Genomic DNA, 7587 nt, shown 5'->3' on the forward strand with positions numbered 1-7587 from the left:
AAACGGATAGTCTAATAGCAGAAGCACATAACCCACAAAATAATGCGTTGTGTGGGCTAAGGTGGCAGAATGAGAGCAGTTTCTAAAACACAGAAAAATAAAAAGGGGAACAATTTCTAGGAGTACAAATGTTAATTTCAGTACCACATAAAAGAACTTAAATTTCAAAAAAGGGTCTTGCTTGGTCTTGCTGCAGTTTTAGGTCCTGCGACTTTTCATTAGACTTGGGCTCCCAGGTGCTTAAGTCACTTTTAATGTGACTGGGCAGTTCAGAAAAAAAACGAACAACAACTCCCTTCAGATCATAAAAGCTATGAGCCATGCCTGTTTACTTTCAGTGGCATTCCAGACATACCATGGTACCCACAGCTTTACCTATTTACACAACAAGGTACAAAATCCATTGAAATTTAGGTGGAGTAGACAGGTAATCAGTATTAGGTACTAATGCCAAACTATCACTGATAAACAGCTGTGATATAAGAAGTCACTTTTTCCTCAGCTTATTAAACATGACACTCCACTGTGTTGCTTTTTAAAGATGAGTATATAGTTAGTTCTTTCACAGCTGTGTCACAGCACACAAAAATACAGAGAAAGGATGGTCCACAGAAACATCACAGCCAACCATGTCGATGGTTTAACTACAGCGCAAGTATTCCATCAGCAACCCAACGAGAACAGAGAGCATTGTATCATACCACATTCACCTGATTATTAAGTGTTACTGCATTATAAGACGTCATCAGGGCAATTAGGAGCATAAGGCAAAAACTGATTTATTAGCTGAAAAAAGTAACATCCAGTAGCCTGTTTAAGTACCATCCTTACATAAGCAATTGTCAGTTTATATAGCTAGAAACTGATGTTCACTGTAAATAGAAAAAGTTTTTGGAATATTTCTTATAAAGGAGGCTCTGCTTTAGAAATATCATACATAAAGCTTAGCAAATAAATATTTCTGAATCAAAAATACTTAACCTGACAAGGCTTAAAAAAAATTAACCAACAAAGCTATTCTAAAACTAAGATTTTTAATTCCTTCCTCAAAATTCAGTTTAAGTGTATTCCCCATAAAAGCTAATTAACAAAGAATGAATTATATAATTAAATCATTTTAAAGTGTTTTAGTAGTCTACTTTCTTCCCATCATTATATTGGTGTATCTATAGGCCACTATTACAGACAGAAACAAAGTATGACATTTGCTTGCCTGATTTTCTTTTGGGCATGCATTTCCCAGAACATTCAATCTAAACTCTCTAGTCCACCTTCTATCAGTGAAGATCAAAAAACAAAACAACAAAATACAAATACAAAAACCCAATACAATGTATCCACTGTTCTTTCTTCATCAGCCATATAATATTTAATGGAACAAAAGAACTTTAACCTGCCTTGTCAAAGCGTTAGAAGGAAAGATAAGTGTTTTGAAGAGAATTCAGATGAGTCACTATCTTCTGCAAGCACACGATAAAAGCATTCTCCAGAATACATGTCAAAAAAAAAAAAAGGAATAATAAAATTGAGATCTAAATGGAAGTGAGAAAAAAGTCTTCTCCAACAGCTTAATCTTTAGCTAAGTCATCTTGTGGCAAGTAATTTTAAATAGTTATTTCACTCACAAATTATCCTGTAACAAGTTTTCCTTGCAAATGAAACAAGTGATTTCTAGTACAAACATAACTCTCTCCCTGACTGTGAACAGACAAAAAAGTATTACATTTTGAATTACTATAGAAAAAAGTCAATTTTATTAGAAAGATGATTTAATATGAAAACAATTTGGAAAGTAACTTTACTCAGGAGTGATAGAATCAGCCATATATATTGTGAACAGGGAATTCACGAAGAGACAAGTTTTCCCTTGGAGAGGAACAAAATAGAACAATTTACATTTCCCAACCACAGTGCGTGCTTTCTTTTGAAGTTTGTCCAAGAAACTAGCAGTATAAAAATTAACGGCACAGATTTGTTTCTCACAACTACCTGATGGCTTAAGAGGTTTCATCATACTCCTTGTGTTGTATTCACTGGCTTTCCCAAAAACTAATTTCCTTCACATCTATCTTCTACATCTACTCATAACTTATTTGGGGGATTTTGTTTTGGTTTTTATTTGTTGGTTTGTTTTTAAACAAGGCTATAGAACTTTATCATGGTATTCAGGAAAGACTAGGTTTGATGCCATTTTTACATGAGAACCCAAATCTTTTAATACCCTTGGCCTGCTTGTCCATTAACAGTCAGTATAACAGAAACACACTAAAAGCCATAAATCAGTTATTTTAATAGCCTTATGGAGGAATAATTCAAAAAATTCCTGCGAAATAAGACACCAGCTTACCAAAAAGAAAAAAAATGTGTCTTCACTGAAGTAATCATCACAGCAGGACAGGTGTGACAACCATATATTTGATTAGTCTATCTAGACATTGAAAGAGAATAAAACATGTAGACAGTAACACAAGTGACCACCACTTATGTAGTTAAACTACAAACCCAAGTATACTTGCATGCAAAAATTAATTACAGGATGGGGGAAATCAGATGACTCGCTAGTCAAGCAAAATGACCAGGAAAATAAAACTAAGCAGTATACTCTTGTTTGAGTTTCAGGCTCAAACAGCACTAAGAGCATATAAACTGAGGCAGAATTATTATGCATCTTCATCATCAAAATCACGCTGCCCCAGAAAACTCAGATTTCGAGTGACTGAGCCAGCTACAGTTAAACATAAGGAGATTAAAGTACAGTGGTTGGAAGCATAGCAACACCTTCAAGGAATGAGAAATGGGCTTGAGGGGAGGAAACTATCTAGTCAGTGAGAAGATTCAGTCATACAGTTGAAGGATAATGAAATAGCTAACCTAATAGGACACCTGCAAAACAGAAATGAGTCTCCACACCAGGGTATTATTCCCTTGCATATATAGCCACATAAATACTGTGCTTCCATTAAAGAGATCATGTCTACTGGAAAAAAAAAAAATAGCAGTTCTGAAGGTCAAAGGCTTTAAGAGAAAATATGGATTTAGTGATAAGGGATCTTTTCTAAATCCATTTCACAAATACTTATTATTTCAAAGAACAAAGCACAACATCTTGTTACAAGTGGTAGGATAGTAAAGTACAGACTTGGAGATACAGAACAACTTCTGCAGTGGAATTTGCAGTTACTTGGAAGGGGCTTATTTATAACTGTGTATTTTTTACCAGACCTAAGAACTGCAGGTACGGTTAAGCATACTTGCATGTTACAGTAAAAACTGTTCACCTCCAGTTAAATTACAGCCATGTCTTCTAATTCATGCAGTCTTGTCCTGCCTCTCTTCTATTTCGACTAATAGACACTTTCTAAATGGTGTCACAGATACAACTTACGGATGACACAGTGTGCAAGTATTAATGATAAATTATAACTAGTGACAAAGCCAACTGCCCTCTTTTGAAAATGAGAGACTAATTTACTAGTCTTCAGCATACACCTTTGACTTAGCTATTTTATACTCCAGTTGAAACCTTCCTCTGCCTAAAGGAGCAGGCATTCCTTACTCTTAAATGGGAAAGTTGATTTGTGTTTTGAATTCTAAAATTAGATAATATTACTGCAATATGACAATCTGTGGACTAAACTGTCCCATACATGAACAAGCACTGTTATGTTTTGAAACTGCTTTGATGCTTGTAGAAGGCATTTGCCAAGGAGACATTGAATGTGCAAGCTTTATACATTACTTTGGACTAACTTACCACAGGTCTTCTACACACAAAAGTTAGGTTATTAGCAAAGCGTTTCTCTCAAATTCCTGACTGAAGTTCTTTATTAGTCAGAATTATTTTTCTTTAAAAATATAGAACTGAATTTTAGTTACCTTAATCTCTTTTAAAGGTTTGTAAATTCCTCCTAATTAAACTTTATGAAATTCAAAGTTTCAAATTGATTTTCAAATCTTATTACTTATTTTTAAAAAGAAAGTCAAGCCAGTAAGTTTCTCCATTCGAGTCCCAGTTCAGGTGTGATCAACGTTTGTTCCAACTAGTCCTAGAGAGCTTTAAAATAAAATAAGCATATGCTATGAGGGATCATCATTAAGTGTTAAGTGTCTGAGTTTTTTTTAAAAGGCACTCTGTATACAGGAGGCTTAATAGGTTCAGTTTCAACTTCCTGATATCAGGTAACAATAAACAAGATTTCTCATGATGATTATAAGCATGAGGAAAACACACCCATCCTCTTCAAATACCTCACTGTGGTTTATGTCTACTTTGATTACAGGTAAAATTTTGGTCCTTTTGAAATGAGTAGGAACACTTAATCGCTCAATTGAAGCATTAGTTCTTTTTAACACTTCTTACAGGAGTTTGATATCATTTCCTATTAAACTTCCAAACTGCCAAGCTGTCCCAAACTTTTCAGACTTTGACAACTGTTCAGCATTTGATGACACTATTGTCAGACCTTCTCTGACTTACACTTATTGTGCCTGATTTCTGAACTCCTGTTGAATTACTTCCTCAGCTTAGCGGAAAAAACACAGTATCATCAATTTTTAGTTCTGGGATTCCCACCCTACTCTCCCCCTGACTCCCCCAAGAGGAGTGGACTCAATCTGGTTTATTTATACAATTTTGCCAGCCAGGAAGTATCCAAGCAGCTTAATCATTAAAGCTGCTGTTCATTTCCAATAATCACACATACAGCTGGGAAGTCTGACAGTCACATATGGCAATTGTAACATTTTCCATATCATAGAAAAGCAACATAGAAAATTTACTGCTCTACTGTCTACATTTATGCATCTGAATATGTATGACATTTGACATAACAATGACAATTTGGTAGTTGTATGTCATTTCTGGATGCTCAGTGTACTCTATATAGCTTCCTTCTCAACATGTCAATTTTATCTCTTGTAAATATACGTTATTTAGGATAGCAGTAAAGTTTAAAGTCAACTGTGCCACAACTTTAAGGAGTAAGTTTTGTAATACAAATAAACACTAGGTCCAGGTTTGTAAAATCCAAAGCATTTCCAAGTAAACTAGACAAGCACATCTGCACATCAGCAGCTCCACAGCACAGAAACCATGGGTAACAAAGAGTAATGGCATGTCATTGACCCCTCCCCACAAGGCAACTGCCACACAGTAACTTCTCTGTGCAGGATGTGACTTGATTTAACCGATAAGTATTTTACATGCCTGTTCTGCTTGATATCTGCATCCTTTAACAAAAGGAAACATCAGTAAGTAACAAAAACCCTCATGGATTTCATGTGGAATTGCAAATCACTATTTGGGTGTAGAATATTCTGTCTTTGGTAAAGTCATTAACTTCTAATTTTTATTTAATTTCCCTGTTTCTCCTACATTTAGGATATTGTCAGAAAGGGCAGAAAGCAGTTTCTTCTGAAAGTGCTATTGCTATATCACAAAATTATTTTAAATGCAGGTTCTGTGGTGCATCCCAATGATTGTCATATCTTGGGCACTGGCTTTACCCTCTCTGAAAATGTTTTCCCCTTTAAGCTTTAAGAATTTTTTTTTTTTTTTGCTTTTTTAGTAATTAAGAATGTTTTGCCTCTGGCTAGTTCTGTTGGTGGACGTCAGCAGTTTGAGACTGTCCCTACTATTCACTTGCATTGAGCTCTGGCTTTGTTCTTTGCATTATCTAAGGAACTAACATTTAGCTTTAGTTTGCAGAGAGTTTAAATCCATTACTCATCATGAGGTTTAAAACCAGTGATTTCAATAAGCACCTGAAACAGTCAAGGAACTCATGAAAGGACATGAAAGCAATTCCATTGCTGGAAGGGACAGAAGAGACAACGCCTTAGGTAGTTTTTCAAGCATTCCCCCCTTCTGACCCATGACATTTGATCTCGCTTAATCAGTGCTAGATATTTCTTGTGGGCATTTCTGTAGTGATAGCCACTACACCAGTGAGAATAAATATACAATTGAGTGTCATTAATATACTGATCTGTAAACAACTAAGGCGCATATCGATCCTCTGTCTGGCTCAAGAATAACAACCTGTGGATTTGAAAAAGCACTTAATTACTAAGACTTTTTTTTAGTAAATGGTGTGCATACAAAAAAATTGAAAGGTTTGATTAAAGTCATTTTACTGTAATTTCAAAGGTGAATTTGAAAACATAGGGATAAGTGTGCTAGCATTTAGAATAAAGTGCTTCCCTAGGATCACAATAAAAGTTGACAGAGGACATAAGAAAACACTAACTCAACACACCAGGGATAAAACTACACAAACCTTAAGTCCAAGAGACTAGTGAAATGGTTTGAGCACAAAATGATACACAAATTGGTTTCGAACTTCATTACTGCTGGTTGCTAGTTAGCATGATATTAATGCTACCTTATAAACTTTATCTTATTCTCCATAAATATGAAAAGCCAGTCTTCAGACCTTTTAACAGGGCTACACACTTTGTTTTAATACAAGCAACGCACCCATCAGAACACTTCTGTCTACTGATGCAAAACCAGATGAACTCTCCAAAGAGACAACAGATTCTGCAAATTCTATACCTGAAGTACATTGACAGCTTATGTATGAGTGCGACCAGTTTGTACCTTAGCCCTTCGTAAGGGCTTCTGGCACATCCCAGTGAATCTAAAAGGAAGCAAAACAACTTTTCTAGAACAGTTGAATCAATTTTCATGGAAGCTATTCGTTTATGCAGAAATCCAAGTAATTTTTAAAAATAGACAATGGGATGAATGCTACAAATACAGTGTGCACAGTTTGGTGTAACCTGCATGAATTTATATCATAAACTGCCACTAATACCTTAGGCATCTGGCTTTAGTGACTCTTACTTCAAACATGGTTGAAATGTTTGTCTCCACTAAACATTCCAGTCTTCAAACATAAGAATTACATGGACCATTTTCTTAGAGCTCCCAAGAAAATCTTACCTCAAAAACGTAAGCAATTGAAGTTACATTGCTATCAGCATCTGGAGCACAAGAACTCATTTTCCTGAACAGGGGATAGAGAATCTTTATCAAGAAAGCAAATTGCACAGCCAGAGAAGAGACTGGCTCAGTCACGCCATAAACAGTTTAAGGGCAAGAGACCTAGTGCATTGGTACCAAAACCCATCAGCCTAGCAAGTACCTAGAAGAGGAGCTCTGTCAGTGCTGACTGAGATATTCCGAAACATGAAGTTAACAGGACTGATTGTTTTCACTTTTCTTTCCTTACTATAGTCATACATGGAATTGAAGGCAGTTTTTACACAATGTAAGTATCCCCTTATCTACCCAAAGAAATTTATTTTGTAATGAAGGAAAAATGTGTAAAACTACTCTCAATATAGTACTAGAAAGGAGAAGAAACACCCTTGCAGACCCCTAAAAACTTTCTCTCTGACCTCCAAAGAGGTGGTGTGGACAATGTCCACTAGATCAGTCTTTTTGCAACCTTGTGTTTGGTGCTCAAGGGGAATGGGACAGAGACACAATACCTAACCAAATGCCAAGAAGAAAGTGTTATCTGATCTCTTCAGACAGAGAAGGCAAGCTTTGTGAATGACAGGTAGAAATGTTCAGACAGA

The sequence above is a fragment of the Pygoscelis adeliae genome, unplaced genomic scaffold, assembly GCF_000699105.1.
Source record: "Pygoscelis adeliae isolate BGI_AS28 unplaced genomic scaffold, ASM69910v1 Scaffold7, whole genome shotgun sequence".
NCBI lineage: Eukaryota > Metazoa > Chordata > Aves > Sphenisciformes > Spheniscidae > Pygoscelis > Pygoscelis adeliae.